This window comes from Falco biarmicus, chromosome 7 (assembly GCF_023638135.1).
Source record: "Falco biarmicus isolate bFalBia1 chromosome 7, bFalBia1.pri, whole genome shotgun sequence".
Classification (NCBI taxonomy): Eukaryota; Metazoa; Chordata; class Aves; order Falconiformes; family Falconidae; genus Falco; species Falco biarmicus.
This window is the reverse complement of record NC_079294.1, coordinates 53506430-53523705: the sequence shown is the minus strand read 5'-3', so window position 1 is coordinate 53523705 and position 17276 is coordinate 53506430. Positions and strand designations below refer to the sequence as shown.

At 37.9% G+C, this 17276-nt stretch overlaps 1 protein-coding gene across 6 annotated transcripts in view; it reads left to right on the top strand.

Annotated features, from left to right (window-relative positions):
* TJP1 (tight junction protein 1) overlaps window positions 1–17276 on the top strand; it is a 198811-nt gene that overhangs the window by 43143 nt on the left and 138392 nt on the right. The window lies entirely within an intron of this gene.

The window sequence follows — 17276 nt, the reverse complement described above, 5'->3', positions numbered from 1 at the left end:
TGCTGATAAAGCAGTTGTTGCTCTTGCAGTGGGTTTATCTCTTTATCAGAATTAGAAGAGGTATTGTACTTAATGATGTTGTAATTGCAGTTCTACGCTGCCAAACGTTAAGAACAGTGATGCTGCTTGTATGATTAGTGATGCATAACTATGTTTTTTTTCTTCAGCAACCATGAGATACAAATTTTGAGGTCAGATTTTAATATTGCCATCTGCATAAGATGAAGAAATTAACTGGAAATGGAGGAAATATGAAATAGGTTTTCAAATCCTGTTTTTATATTTAGAATTTGGAAGCTGCATTTAAAGTAAAATAGTTTATTTTTTACAAACCCCACACCATTATTTTAGTTGTATATGGCTATGGTAAGACTACTAGAAAGGAAATAAATGTTCCTAAAAGATGTGTATGCTTATAGCAATTAAAAGCTAGTATCGCAGATGATCCCTTCCTGTGGTTAAGCAGTATTGGTATATACTTATTTTTTTCTCTTTGGTTAGGGTGCAGGTATGTTTGTCTTATTCCTTCAGAAAATTCATCATGATGATAGGTGATGCTTTAGAGATCTTGCTGAACTGAGAAAAAACTGGACTAGTTTTTTATACCACTTTTACTTCAGGAGGAGTTGTTTACATTCAAATAATGAAAGAAAAGAAACTGATAATATGAAAGAGTATGGGACATGGGGGTAGATTTTTTTGCTATTTGTACTGTTTACAAAGTATTATAATTAGTCCCAAACACAGTATGTATTCAAAAATTCTTTACTGAAAAGCCATTACAAGCTACACCTCTCAAGTAACGGGATAATTTGGCCAAAATAATATTGTTATATAGTAATATGATGTAGTTTTGAAATACTAAAATAATGTCAAAGACTAGGTTAAATTATAAGCCAGTTATTAAATATGAGGATGAAAGAGGGAGATAGGAAATATATGCTGTCTTTAAAATGTACGAATCAACAGTGATGTGGAGATACTGTCTGGCATTACATGGTAATATAAACAATGTAACTAAATTGTTCGGATGCAATTTGAGGAAGCATCTTTATCTAAAGCAAAACAATGGTTTGAGTATGTTGCATCATTCCGTGTGATGCTTTTTACAGATGATGCCAATAGCTTAATTGGTGTTTTTTTTTCTCAGCACCATTTTGTTTCTAATTAGGAAGTCTTGTAGTGCTGTCTTTGGGACAAAGAGCTTGTTGATGGCTATTTAAGGAAGCCATGAAATTAGTAGTAAGGATTTGTGATTTGGTGTATTGCATGGTGTCCGGATTCTTCTAGCAGTGTGGGTACTGCAAAGCTGGGTCCCATAGCTGGGGAACCACGTGCAGTGACCTGGTGCTCAGTTCTGTGCTGTCAGTAACTCGCGCTGTCTAATTTAAACCTAGTTTTGGTGTGTCTATGCAAACTGTTGTGATAGCAGTGATATTGATGTAATCGTTACCTTATGGAGAGTTAAAAATTCCCTTAGGGAACAAAATTACTGAAACAATTTTAGCTTGTGCTATATAGGTCTTCAGCTGTGTGGTCCTATTAAGGAGTTCTATCCAAATCTATCTCTACTCTTGGGGCCTTCAAAGAAAAAGAGATAATAGCCAACGGTAAAAATAATAACTTGTATGCCATAGAACCTTTGCAAAGAGATTTAAGATGGATAATAATGGGGCATGTCTGTATCTGTAGCATAAAAATGTGTAGAGTATGTATATGTATAAATTCATATGTTAATAGTCAGGTATTGATAATCAGGATCAGGAAGGGAAGCTCACTTTTTATTCTGTGGCATCATGTTAAGGGATGATACAAGTTCAAATAGCTAAGCACACAAATCAGAGTTATAAATATGGATTTTCTTGCTGCTACATAATTTACAGTCACATTGAAATATTTCTTGATATTGTTTAATGGTACTTTTATTGTTTTGGGATTGTGATTAGAAATATATCTAAAGAAATAATTGAGGAAATTAGTATGCCTGAATCTTTCCAGATTGTTCACAGAACTGAATGTTTTTCATGTTAAGCATCTTTTTCTAGTAAGGAAGCTCAGGCACTAGCAGACAGAATAAAATTAAAAATCAAAGATTTAGTAGAAGTGAGAAATTCTTTTACACAATGAGGAGAAAAAACTTTTTAAAACTTCCTCTTTACAGCTGTCTTATGCTGTAGTATACCCATTTTATGCACAACAAAGATGAAAACTTTTGTATTGAAATATGTGCATAACTTACATGCTGGCAAATTCAAAGTAATTTGAGCATCCAGTGAACTGTTGGTTTTATTTATTGTGTAATGAGACTGAGCTCCATTAATAATGCTGAATATTACTGGATTTCACTTTAAAATAAGTAATGCCTATGTGCATCCAAACTTTTTTTTTAAAAAACCTTTTGTTTCTTATCATTAAGCAAATTCTTGCTGAGGACAAATTGTAATGGCAGAAAGACATAAAAAATAAGTTATGCTTTCTTTTCTCCAAGTGTGAAGAAATGTGTCCCTAGTGGGAAAGTTCTGGGTTTCTATGCAATATGCACATACAGAAATTAAATACATGAAAATACCATATTTACCACTTTACTGTGACTTGAGCTATGGCAGGGGGTAAGTTGTGGGAGCTGCGTTAAGCTGAGAGGCTCACTGTTCTTTGCAAGGGAGGGGATAAACAGCGAAGGGCCTATTGCATGTGTAAAATTTCAGTGGAGGCCAAAGAGTGACTTGGAGGTGGTGTGCCTTCAGTGGTCATCTTGAGATGAGGTGATGCTGCCAAGTCTCGTTTACCACAGTTAATAAAATCTGAAGTTTGTGATATTAATAGCTTTTAGTTATATCTGTGGCTTTTAGTGTGGATGATACAGCTAAGAATACTAGAGGTCTTTGCCTATAAAACCTCATTATTGGATGGCTTGCTGCTGCAGTTGCTTATTGCAAGCCCCAAGTGCTCGTGACTCCTGGTTGGTGCATTGCATACCTGTGTTACTGTCCCATAGCTGGCTCATGCTGTAGTATCCTTAACATCCTTTTAGGAGATAAATATTCTCCCTGATCACAAGTCGTAGAAGTCTGCAGGATTGCTGACAAAATCAGGGTTTTATTTCTAAGTGATAACTCTGCTGTCTTAAGTGGATGATACTGGGGTTTGTAATAGTGATGCCTCTCATTATCATTTTGCTAAGAAGGCAAGTAAGAAGATAAAGTGGTGAAATAATGTTGAGCCACAGGGTGATAGTACAGCAGCTCCTTTAAAATGTGTATCTTGTCTTCAACTTCTTGCATCCTTTTCTTTATCCTCTCCATTCATTAGTGCTACTGCTTGGTCGGATTAGGACCTGTTCCCACAAATTAAATAAAGCCTGTTCTATTGCCCTTTTCTTCTTTAAGGAGTATCATGATGCTATGCTTCCCTAGATACTAGTCTTCGAAATACTCAGCTTTGGTGGTATGTTTAAACAAAAGTAAAATTATATTTTTTGTTGAATATTGGTAAGTGGTGATCTGCAACCCACACACTGCAGAAAGTTTGGAAGAAATGATAAAAGTATAGATTTATCAGCTTTCAGAGAAAGATGTCGAATACATATTACCTTGTAGGATGAGCTTGTCGTACTAATATTTATTACATCTGTATTTTAATGTTCATTACACTGAAACAAACTGTCTTCGCACAAGCTACCCTGTATAGCAACAGCACTTCTGAGCCCAATTCATCGACAGGGCTTTTGTTGTACTAGGCATTGTGCAAACACAAAGTGTTTATTCTTAAGGACTTTACAATCTATTTATAACAATAGGTAAGATGTGACTAACCTTTGATTCTTTAGCTGCATATGGCTCTCAAGCTGTTCAAGTGCTGCACTGGTGCTAGGGCTTCTGAAGGTCATGTTGGGTGCATTTTGGGATTGCCTTGTGTGATAGAGCACTGGGGGGGCTGTCATCCTTATTTGTGTGTAAACTACCTTGGGAGTCTGTATGACAGGTCTGAGGTATATGAATGGATCTTGTGGTTGCTGAGCATGTGACAGATCTTGAACATGGCTCATAGCATTACAAACATTGACCACCCTTACAGGGCCTAGATGCAGAGAAATTACACCCTTCTTTCCCTGTGAGACAGCAATGATGTTTGGTGGGAAGGGCGACTGTTGAAAGCATTTATAAGGAGCTCATCTCATTAACTTTAATGGAGATGGAACGTCTAAGATATTTTCTTCCTTGTTTTTAATATTGGAACTCTTTTTTGATTGGACTTGAAAAATTACTATATTCAGCATCTTGAAAACCGTGAGTTTGAAGGAATATGGACATAACACTTTCCTGCTAAGATCAGCCCTTGTGAGTGAAGGAGCTCTCCTTCGAAATCAGAGCAGCAGTTATTTTCAGTATGAGGAAGTCCAGTTCTGCATGTTTTCTGGAGGCAGCTGGTGCTAGCCTGCTCTTAATAAACATGCACACAGCAAGTTTTCAGTTAACCTACAGTCACAGTGAAGCAGGTGATCTCCAACGTACTTCCACTTGCACTGGGGTGGAATTCCAAGGAAAAATTTTGCAAAATGCTATAGAAATGCTGTCTCTCTTACCCCCCCCCCCCATTCTTTTCTTGTCTTACCTTTTTCAGATGTATTTTTTAGTCTCTTCTCACCATGTACTGACAATGAAGTGAATTTGGCTAGAATTGCCACGCACTACTGCTTTAGAGGTCAGTGGGTGTCAGCGTGCAAAGTACAAAAGTAACACAGTAGGGTAGGAGATTACCCAAAAGAGGAGAAAAGAGAGACAACCAAGTACAAAGGGCAGTCTGCATAAAGCACTGTGGAATGCATGGCAAAATGGAAGAGGCAACAAAGGAAAAGATAATGAGAAAGTGAGAATTAGCTAATGCATGATTGCCTTTTTCAGATAGAAGGTGCACATGTTCACCTATAACATCGGTTTTTAGTTGACTGTAGTATTATGCCATTGCATGGGTATGATATCTTGTATGCTTTCTTGCAGAGATGCAAAGACTCTATTTCCCTCTGTGCTTGCCTGCTTTCATTAGCAGGATGGAGTGATTGACCTCGCATGCTCTCTGTGGGGCTATGTGTGTTCCCAGCATGCTCGATGTGCAAGGAGGTGCATGTGCACCCAAGTGTTTTGAGAGCAGCTGTGAGCGTCTACCTTATTTTGCTGTGGCTGTTGCTACTAGGAGTGTCACCTGCTTTATTTTTCAAGGCTGTTTAGAGGTTTTAGTGATTAACTTTCATGGATGTTTGTGATTACATCTTTATTTCACTTGCCCACTCACTTTGGCAGGCTGAAGAATTGATTTGTTGGTTGAGATGTCCTTGCCAGTACGTTGGGTAACTGTTGCTGTGATTAGCCTCACAGCCCCAGTGAAAAAATCTGGTGATCAAAACAGGATGCTGTACTACACTACTTAACTAGTTCATAGAGCATATTGCTGAGCAAGGCAATCTCGTGTGTACTGAAGAGCATGGATTTATTGCAGTTTGTATTTTATTTAATCTAACCCAAACTCATCTTCCCTTTGAATCATCTTATTAAATGGCTTCTGAGGTGGCAGATGATATTCTGTAGTTTGATATTATTTTTTTTTAATGAAGTTCTTCTGGTTTTATATTTTCATTTGTCTTGATTTTTCCTGCTGAGCATTTTAATTTGAATATGTGTCTGTAAAACTAGTAAAATGATAAGTGAATAATAACACAAATGATATATATCAGAGAGATTTCTTAGGATGGAGACATAAGTACACTGACATTCTTCAAAAAGTCCTGCAGGTATTTTGATCATCTCTGTAGATGTGGAAGGAAGAATTCGTTAGCACAGCTGGAGTCTTGTGGATGCCCTTAATTTGTTCCTGTTCAGAGAAGTGTGGTGGTTATGCAGCTGTTTCCGAGAATTTAATCCTCAATAGCAGCTTAGTTGCTTCACAATGTTGTTGTACTGTGACTCATTTATTATAATAATAATTTCATCTATTGATGGATATATGAACACAGCACTGACCTTATACAGTAGAGCCAGTTTTACCTAAGTTAGTTTAAATGATAAAATATTTGTTTTATTTAACCAATTAACACATTTACAGTTAATGAAAGTACTTTATCGTTTTCTTTTGTATTTTGTTGGTTGAGTATGTAGAAAACAGAAAAATACATATTACTGGTTTTAACATCTCTAGTTAAGTCTTAAATTCAGAGAAAATTTATATTTTTTTAAAATGTAGTTGGAACAACTTTTGAAATACAATACTGATGGAAAGAGAAAAAACTGTAGGCTTTTGATCCAAGATTACAGGTCCTCTGGGAAAGAGGAGAATATTTTCAGCGTTGTTTATTCTGTCATTTTGCCTTTTTTAAAAAAAAAATTAATCCAAAGTTTTATGTAAGAATATTCTAAATGTCCAGGCAAATTATTAAGTCTCAAGCATAATGCTAGGTGAAGCTTATGCAGCCTTAAGATTAACCTAAGGATGTTAGCCATAAATGAACGAGTAATTTAATTCGCTAAATTCTAACTTGTGATTGACCTTGATTTGTATTTCTGAAGTGATTCAGAATGATTGATTTATGTTTCTGAATAAATTCAGCACTCCACTTTAAATCTACCAAGGATATTAGCTCCATAATAGTGATTTTACTAGCAACTTGGTTTACCTTTTATTTTAATTAGGAATATATTTTTGAGGGAGTACATTTTTCAGGTTATTTTTGTTTCTTCTCAGAATGACATTATGAACTGGGGCAGATGGAGCTGTACTGAAATATTCTTTGGCATTTGTTAGAGTAGTACCTGGTCGATTACTTCAACATCATCATATCTGGTGTATGGTTGTTGGGTCTCTCATTTCTTAAAATGTCTAAAGATATGTAGGACGTTGTATAGTGTGTCTTTAAATTATATAATTAAATTATATAAGATCAGATCCCTTTTGTATGGTTGTATAGGATGCTAGTATAATGTATTCAGTCTCAATATTACAGTGCACATGCAGTTACCTTCCAGTGAACTGAAGCCCCAAGCAGGATGAAAGTCCAATTATTTGTCCTTCAACTAGCCCAGGGACCCATTGGGAATGACCACTACCTCTGTTTTCGAGGTATCTCTGTGAGCTCCCTTGAATGTCTTAATTTCTGGACTGGGTTCTGTAGCATCCACATGATGATCAATGTTGTATTAAAGTAATTTGATGTGATGACTTGGGGGGGGAAAAACCCAGTTGTATAAATATAGGTTTCTTTAGGTAAATGCTAATCTGTTTTTTTTCCCCTGAAAATCAAGGTTTCTTGTTATAGATGAGATATCTTATGTAATGCCTAACACAATGTTAATATTTATGTTGTAAATTATTGTTTCTGTCCTAAATAATGTTATGTGAATCTAAACTGTTTTTGAGTCTAAGTGCATTTATCATTCATGCCAGAAATTCTCCACTAATTTATTTCTAGAGTAGAAGTTAAGATTATATTGCTCAATCTGTTTTCCTGTTATTGGTAGATTTTATTTGTTTGACCTTTCTTCACTCTTGTGCTCAAAGAGAGGCAGATTGGTTATATATGAGGAAACAAAGACTGCAACAATTTCTGTTGCAGGCTCTCAGCCTTGTGCTTAAAAATAGCAAATAAAAGGAGTGTCAGAATGGCTTTTCAGATATATCACTAGAATGTCCATGCTGAGAATCCTGGTAGCATGTCTATTTTAATATTTTTATTAGGTTATTGGGTTTTGAGTGGTTTGTTTTTTGGGTTTTTTTTGTTTGTGGTTTTTTTTTTTTTAGTTTTGGCCAAATTTTTGGCCTTACCAGAACTGTTTCCTTTTGGAAACTAGAATTTGTGATTAATGATTCTAAAGGTTTTTAAAATTCTTTTTTTATTATTTAAAAATAAATGATGTTTTTGTTTGCAAAAGCTGCTGGAAATTTTCTGTCATGAAATACATGTCTAAATCTGGGCACCGTTGACATCTGCAAAGATAATAATTTTATGGAAATACTAATGATCCTATAATCCAAGTACAGGCAGCCTCAGCATGCAGTCTTCGATGGGGCAGAAAGTTTTCTGGCTACTTTTTCCATTGAAAAAATTGACATGTTTTCTGTGACCTTCAGATACTTCGTTTCTGTTACTGTCTTGGAAACGGGATCTCTGGTCTGTGCCCAGCAATACTGCAGGAACCCTTCTGGTTAAGGATGGGAATATTAGTATTCCCCACACATTTAAAAATTGTTTGTGCACTGAAATGAACAGCAGACTTCCCCCCCCCCCCAAAAAAAAAAAACAAAAACAAAAACCCAAACAAACAAGGGAATTGATCTACATGAAAAATTGGAGTATCTTCATAACTTAGGCATGAAGACAATAGCCACAGTTATAATGAAAGTCTTCAGGTTTTCAGGAGTTTTTAAGCAGTGAGCCTTTCTATAAATGGGATTCTCATAAAGTGCTTACCTGTTGGTGTTCTCGTCAAGCAGCATTTCAGTCACACAGGCCAGCTTGGTATGGAGGTGCTTACGGAATGTCTGCAGATGTTGCAGTCATACTCAGTTTTGTTTTGATAAGCCCGTAGATACACTTAGTCAAATATTAAAGCGCAAGCTGAGAGGGAAGCTGAACAAGATCTTGGAATGCATTTGGCCTTGTTAGAAGGTATTTTGAAATTGGTTTGTTGTTGGTTTTTTTTCCCCCTGAAGTTATTATAGAAGAAGTACTAATCAAAGTATTCCATAACCATGACTTAGAGACTTTACTCAGAACTGCTACCAGAACAGTCTCAAAGTGGATATTTCATAGCACCAGGTTATGTTTCTTTCCTTACACATGCATGCACTTTGCATTTAATATACAAAGTTTTACTGATTAAGGTCACTTCTTGACCGCATGTTCTCTACGTAAATTTTAGAGTTTTGTTGACTAAATTCTACCTGTCAAATTATGCCGCCTCTGCCAGTAGCAAGCATCTCCAAGAGCAGGACCTGACCCTAAACAGGCAGTCCTTCAACAGCAGTTGTAAAATGTCATCATCACCCTGTCAAGGTCTGCTTTTACCAACTTTTTTTCTTTGCTCTCTAGAAGCCCTGGTGGGTGCTCAGGAATGTGTCACTTATCGCTTAAATAAAATACTGCTTTTTAAAACATTCTTCACCATTCCAAATAATTCTATATCTAGCCCTTTCCCCATCTTTGTCATCCAAATGGCTGAACAGTGTGCCCAGGCAAGGAACAAAGAAATTTGCCTTTAGCAGATGGTTTATTTTAAGAGGATGCGCCAGTACTAATGTAGAAGAATTGACAGGATACTCTCAGCAGGCAAAAAAATTTTTGAAATATGGGCTGTAGCGTAAGGTTTTGCTGCAGTCACTGGGAAAGTATTAAAAATAAAGAAAATGTTGTTAGAATAATTAAAATAAAATTCTATGCTTTGAAAGTTGAAAAGGAAGTACATTCCACCCAATACTGAAGTCTTCAACCTAAATGCTGAATAAAATAAAAAAGATTGATTGTAAGCACCTTGGAATTCAGACTGCATGAATTTGCAAAAATGTCATAGCAAACTTCTAGGAGATTGTTGGGTTGTTTTAGTCCAAGGAAATTTGTCGTTTTTCAGGTCGGGGGCTGTGAATGGAAAACAAATTGTTTATAAGCTAGAGTTAGACTGCTTTAATGGAATAGGGCAGTTAGCGTGGGATGGCTCATCATTCTTGCAGCAGCAAAGACACTTCTGGGTTGCAGAGATTCTGGTTTCTTTTGGCACAGATGTCCTTTTTGTCCTCTGGCACAGTCTTCCTTGATTTTTCAAAGAAATATTGGATGTTTGTTGTCCGTCTATATCTAAGAAGAGCAGCTTGCCTCTCCCACTGGTATAATATGCCTTTGCTTATTGCTCTGCAGTATTCCGTGAGGGAGCATACAGGACTGGATAACCTCTAAAGAGCAGCTGCCTTTGGATATTTGGCACTGTTATTAGCAATATACTATTGGGATCACAGGCTCCTGTAATAAATTTAGCAGTCTTGGCTGCACTGTCGTTATACTTATCTAGCACCCCTCAGAGCTAGAGAATTTGAAAAGTACATATGCTGTTCTCACTGTGGTGAATGCCACTGCGTGAATAGGAAACAGTGTTTGTAATTTTATGAAGATTTGACTTTTAACTTTTGGTATCTACTGACTTTCTCCAGCTGAATGTTGTGTTGCCTTTCATTGCCCTTGGGGACAGTCCAGGGGAAGGGGGCTGAAAGGTTGCTAGTGACAAGGGGAAAAATCGGCAAGGAGAAGATATGCTCTTGGAGCTGCCCAAATGTTAAGAAACCAAAGAGTGCTTTCTGAACCTGCTCTGAAGGTAAGTTAGGAATAGACAGTACTCAAGTCTGAGCAAGATGCTTTTCAGCGAGATTTCTTGCAGTTCTTCAGACAAAGGGAAAATACGACTCATACTCCAGTGTAATGTGGAGATCATACAGCATAACCTAACTGCAAACAGAGTGAATTTTCTTCCCCTCTTTGTAAGCTGGTGTCTTGATTCATTGACCTGACTGATGAATATAGAATAAGGTGATGGTGAATTCATATACATCAAAGTGGGACGCTGCCTGAAGTGCCCAGGCCTGACTTCAGCTGCCATTTTTTAGGCATATTTGGTACACGTGGGCAGTAAAACACTGCTTTGTGAAATCATTATTCATTTACTCTAACAAGGTAAGGATGTGAGCTCCCAAATGAACAGTCCCTCAACAGCTGTGTGAAAGCTTTTCAGTTTGTAACTGGATATGCAGTCTATGTTCTTTTATTCTTAAACATGTGATCCCTGTGAAACTAGGTTGACCAAGTTCGACTAGGTTCAACTTGGTTATCTACCAGTGTTTGCGTAACCAGAGCAATACATGGCTTTTCTTTTCTCTATCTAGAAGGTACTGTAGGGGTGGCCTAAATCAGTTTTTTTCCTATTGCACCACCTTACTAAAAGATCTTTCCAATTACTGCATGCAGTATTTCCTCTACACTCACTGGCAACAGTTTTGGGCAGTATAACAAAACTAGATTTGGGTACCTGAATGATTACTACTGAATCAAGTACTCGCAAAGCAATAGGAATCCAGGGATACAAGCATCCGTGGCTGACCTGCCTTCATTTCTCCACTTGGTAGCAATTCTTCTGTATGTTCACAGGTGCATGCCCAGAAGTGTGATACATTAATCCAGTAGTTTTGCAGCCAGTGCTTTGTAATCTCGTATTGACATTATTAATCTCCTCTGAAGTGTCTATTTTGTAGATTCAGATGTGCTGCTGTGCATTCTGTGAGGGAGTCTTGGGGCTTTAAGATAGGTGCACGGAGAAATAACAGTTTGGGATAGAAAACAGGCGATTTTTCAGAACAAGTGCAAAACCAGGAGGATAATGGATGAGTCAGGAGAATTTGTTGGATTTCATCCCAAACAGCTAAAATTCCCTTACAAGAGCTTCATTTTTTTTTCTCCTACCACTGCAAACTTTTCCATTTAACATAGTACTTAGAATGGTGCCTGCACTCTGTGGAGCGCTCACAAAAGTGGCAACAATTTGTGTTGTTACACATCTGCTGCTGATACATACTGTCTTGTGAAGACATACAGGGGTGGGCAGCAACTGCAAGTGTAAATTACTAGCAAAGCATTATAAGTAGCTCCCTGCCAGAAATCTCTCTTACAAACTTTCTGATTCTGGTGTTAATCTGGGTTTTTCAATATGGAGATTGTGTTTTCAGACCATACCTTTAAAAAGGGTCTTCAAGAAATGGATGGGACTAACACACTGTACAGGTTTCATAGAATCATAGAATTGTTGAGGTTGGAAAAGACCTTTGAGATCATCAGGTCTGACCATTAACCCAGGACTGCCCAGCCCACCGCTAAACCATATCCCTAAAGCACTGCATCTATGGATTTTTTTTAAGCACCTCCAGGGATGGCAATTCTAACACCTCCCTGGGCAGCCTGTGCCAGTGCTTCACCAAACTCAGTGAAGAAAGTTTTCCTAATATCTAATCTAAACCTCCCCTGGGGCAACTTGAGGCCATTTCGTCTTGTCCTGTTGCTTGTTACCTGGGAGGAGAGACCGACCCCCACCTGCCTACGATCTCCTTTCAGGTAGTTGTAGAGAGCAATAAGGTCCCCCTAAGCCACCTCCTCTCCAGGCTAAACAACCCCAGTGCCCTCAGGCAGTTCGGGATTTCCCTCATCAGTTTGGGATGAGGCATTAGGTGTCCTTGACCAGATCGTACTTCGTGACTTCTAAAAAGAGCGGCTGAAGATCTGCAGTTACATTTTATCCCTTAATGATTTTCCTTACTGAGGGACTGTAATGACTTTTACGTTAACGTTTACACAGCTTGTCTTGTTTCTCGTTTTCATCTTCAGCTTTTGTGGTTCTTATTATTTATGTTACAGTAGTACTTGGAGCATCCTGTTAGCATTAGAGTCCCCACTATACCAGATGTTCTACAAACATAGAAGAAGATTCAATTCTCTAGGCATTAAATATGTTAAAATGTGTTAGAAAAACACTAGTACAGATGTGTCAATTAAAATTAATAAGGCTGGGATGGCTGAAGTGTTTGCTTTTCTACCTCTTCACTTTCATGCAGACATATATCCTAAAATATTCACCAAATTGAGCTGGTTTTTTTCCCTGAAATCACCTTTTCTCAAGGCCTATAGTTACATTGGTGTTAAAATATGGACACCCATGCTGACTCTTCTGTGACTGCTCTAATTAAAGTTGGATGTGGATGTTCAGCATCCCGTCAATGGAGGAAACTGTGTATAAGGACATTGGAATGGAGCTCATTGAAATGAGGGAATGTTGGCAAACTGGAATGAGCAGGATAAACATGGGACTGAACAAAACAAATGTGCTGTAGGGGAACACGTGGGAGGAAACTCGAGCAGTGCATTTTCACCCAAAGAGCGTGATCTGGAATGTTTGTTTAAAGGTCATACGTTCTAAGTAGAAATACCATCGAGGAAATACCTTGACTGAAATAAAGTACATATAAGAGTACTGAGAGTAATAGGTCTTTTTACAAATACTTGCTTTTGGAAAGCAGAGAAAAAATTCTGAGAATATTAGTTGTCATCATTTTGTTCATGGTTCATAATGTGATATTGGAGGAGAGAGCATTCTATTTTAAGATTATTGTGGTAATCCTAAGTCTCAGACAAATGCGGTGTTCGCTTGTAGTTCTGTAGATGAGAAAGCAAACAAATTTCAGCAGAACATCTGAGAATAGACGTGGCTACTTCTTTAATGCAGGTGTTCCTGTTTTCTGGAGTGCAAAGAAGTGTTCTCAGACGTTTCCTTGCTGATGAGCAACAAGATGACCAAGAGAAGAATGAGACCCATTAATTGATAGTTTTTATGTTCCCTGGCTAATGAATGAGCCTGATAGGTGGCATCCTAAAGCACTACCAACAAACTAAAGGTGATAGTTGCATCTGAAAGTTACCTGTGGAGATGCTCAACAGTAATATGAGTTTTCATCTTAGCAACAGTTGTTACAGGGCGGGGAGCAAGGAGGGAATCGTTCTTGTACCAGAAAAGTTTCTGGGGCCTTTCTGATTGAAGAGGTGCTAAGAGAAAAACACCGACATGTATATTGGAATTCTACCAAAGTTTACCTGGCATTGAGAGAAATTTGCTGTGTAAACTACTTTGTAGGCTGAAGACTGAAGTGGGCAGTAATTACCTTGCGGCTTACAAATAGAAGCCTGAAGAAATTAAAAAAATTACAGAACCTGCAGTCTAGTCAGTATTTCTTTGTGTGCGCCACCTTTCCTGGAGATGAATTAGGTTATTTCTAATGGTATGGAGAAGGGAGAACAATCTTTACCTTACCACATCCATAAAAATGATAAAATGATTGCGGGGCTGGATACCTAATAGAAGGGACTTTTGACCGAATGGAATCTGAAGACTAACAGAATCTTCCCTTTTGTTCACAAAATGCATTTTCATAGTAATTTTGGAAAAACACCAGTAGGGTGCATAGTTGGGCTGCACAGTGGTACGGTGTTGCCATTTACTGTAGTTTTAGTCCAGCCTTTCTGATGTGTATGGTATGGGGTTTTTAAAGTTCTTCCTGGGGAAGATTTTCATTGATCCCCTCCCTTGTAACTGTGGAACAGCTTTGGAACTTGGTTATAGTATATACCAAAAACTTAAATAAGAAAGGACGAAAAAATTGTCAGACCTGAAAAAACATGAAAGAAACCCAAATCCTATGGCTTTTAAGTCACTTATGACTCACTGTTTTGACTGACTGAATTTGGCAGCATTTGTGGTGTTTTGGGTATGTTTGTGGAAGTCCACAACAGTGGGTTTTGTCATCCTTTGTATTCAATAATTCAACACAGATTTTAGTCTTTTAAATCGTTGGAGTCCCTTTTGAGATCTTTTCAGGAGTAAGAATGAAGTTTGAATTACTTGAAAAGGATTATTAAATAGATTATGTAAAGAAAGCGTGGTCTCCTTTGGAGGTTTTCTACCCTTTAATCAGGGGCAGAAAGCCTGGGAGCAGGGCCAGAAGTAAGGAGTTGGCAGGGACTATGTCTCCTATAGAAGAAGGAAGGAAATTTGCAGCCTAAAGCTGAGCAGACAAGGGGATGGAGGAGAATAAGCCAATAGCAGGGTGTGCAGCTTGGAGGAGAAGGGGCAGAAGCAGTGGGAAGTAAGGCATACTGACAGCAGCCGTTTGACCAAACCAGACTGTACCATCTCTTTCACAGCTGGAGTCAACCTGCATGTGGTCTCAAAGTTGCAGTCACCTGCCCTTGTCTTGTCCTTAGGGACAGCACTCTGCAGAGCTGTGTCCCCACATCATCATCTTGCTTCTGCCCCTCAGTAGCCTGTGCCTTGGGACAGGGTGGCAGGCACACAGCCCTAGAGCTGTCACCCTCGGCGCTGGTGCTGGGAAGAGCCTGTCGCAAGCCTCTGACAAGACCCTCTGTGCTACTCCGGGCTCTTTATGTAAGACAAGGGCTGGAAGAAACTGAGGATTTCAGCTTTGCTTTGAGTGAAGAAGAATCGTCTAATCTAGCTGCTAGGACGAGTCAGCAGAAATAACTAAGTATGTGCGAGATTTTAAGTGTTTGGTATGAGGGTGAATCAGCTGCAAAGCTTGGCAGGGTCTGAGTACCTGAATCCCAGTAAATTGTGTTCTTATTAAATTATAGTAAATTACAGAGATTAAACATTTGACAAAGATTTTAGAGAAATTATTCTGACACTCAAAGGATGGACAACCCATCTAAGCCTGCTTTCTACTCTTTGATAAAACTAATTAAAATGCATTTCAATATAAGGTAAATTAATCTTTAAAGAAGATGCTAAAGTATAATACAGTAATTGTCTTCTGTCAAAGATGCTTTATGAAATCAGCTTGTCAAACAAGAAATTCCAAACAGACTTTTTTTTTTTTTTTTGAAAGAATATCAGAGCTTAGGTGGTTCGGATGCTTCAAGACCTAAAGAGCGGTGTTGAAAGGATGTAAAAAATAAGGTAGTATTAAACTCCTATGGACTGCTTATCAGATTTATGTAGGTTTTCTCCGATAGCTAGGCACTGAAATTTAGTTAGAAGTAAAGCTGTTGGAATATTGGCAGGGCAGTACCAGCAGTAACGTATCTGCAGCAATTTCAAGTGCAGAAGGTGATCTGTCCTGGGCCAGTCTCTTGATATGAAGGTAAAGACTTTAACCACAGTGCGCAATTTTCTCCTTTTTGAAAAATTTTTTGATTTGCTCTGTAAATATGCTAGATTAATTTTCAGAAAGCAATTACTTTATGACCCATGGGGCAGTTTCTGCGACTTGTTCACTCACAATTTGCTTAGCTATGATTTTCATTTTATACGATTATTCAAACTAGTGTACTTACAAAGCAAGTAAATAATAGTATATTGTAATTAAGCCCTCTTGACTTTGCTTTTTGACCTTTTTGGATGTTTGAGTATATTTTTCTTCAAAAGGCATTAAGTAAATCCTGTGACTGCTTTTGGAGAGTCATCCCAAGCTTACTGTCCTGCTAAGAACCACCAATATCACGGTCTGTGAAAGATCAAGTCAAGTAGGTTCCAGAGCGTATTGCATCTGTTGCTGCTTTCACAACCTCCCATTGAAGGCAGTTGAGACATTCCCTATGATACTACAGTAGTGGTGCATAGTGGTTTATATACTAGAATACACTTTCTTGTTTATTTTTCCTTCCTTTTTATTTTTTTTTCTTAAACCGTTCTGCTTTTGCAGACTGATCTTGTTAAACTTTTAGTGATAAGAGAAACTTCAGAACTTTTGACAATTTCTTCACTGTTCAGCTTTGACAGCTAGAATTAAGCACCTAACAGGCTAGCCATCTTTTCACAATGGTGTGTAGGCTAAATTTAAATGTAATGTAAATGGTACTGCTGTGTCAGTTGGACTACAAGGAAGAAATGAAGTTTGAAGCAGGAAAAGCCACTAGAGGAATTGATGAGACAAACTATTTTATTTGATACTACCTGTAACTTTGCAGACTTGTCTGCCTGTGTAAGACATTAAATAAGGTATACAGGCCTCACAAACAACAGCTTAATGCTGAACCCTATGATTTTATTTTTTTTTTAAGAGAATGCTTTTACCACAAATGAGTGCCTATGTGCATGATAGGAAGTTTATTGTATTGCAAGTAATCTAGTCGCAGAAAACAGGTAGGATCTGAGAAATGAGTAGAATTTGCTAGTATATGGTCAGGTACTTTTATTAAAAAAGTAGGAATGTTTCCATGGGGAAGCCTACTGGAGTTTGGTTAATAAGGGCTACTTGCTTTTCTTACACTGCTACATTTTCTCCCATTCTCCAAACCTTGTGCTAATTAGCCTCCTACCTGCTTTTTCCCAATGCCAATTCTCACTGTCTCACACCATGTTCGGTGTTTGAATCCCCTTCCTTCTGTCTTGTGCTGGCTGAAATCCATCTCTCTGCATGCTAAATATGTTAATTAATTTTGTCATACACCGGACTGACTTCTAAACTTGTTTCATCTATTCACACATATTGGTCATGTAGTTTCTCACAGAATGCCTGTACTTTCATGTATGTTCTGTAATAACACCAGAAAATTAACTTAAAGGGGCTGTATCTCCAAATACATACTTCTGCATCATCCCTAGAAACTGAAAGTATCAGTCAACCAGAACCGCATCATGAAGCAGTCCACCTCTGGTTGCATCTCTGCTTTCCCTGCCCCGTTTTCAATGCAG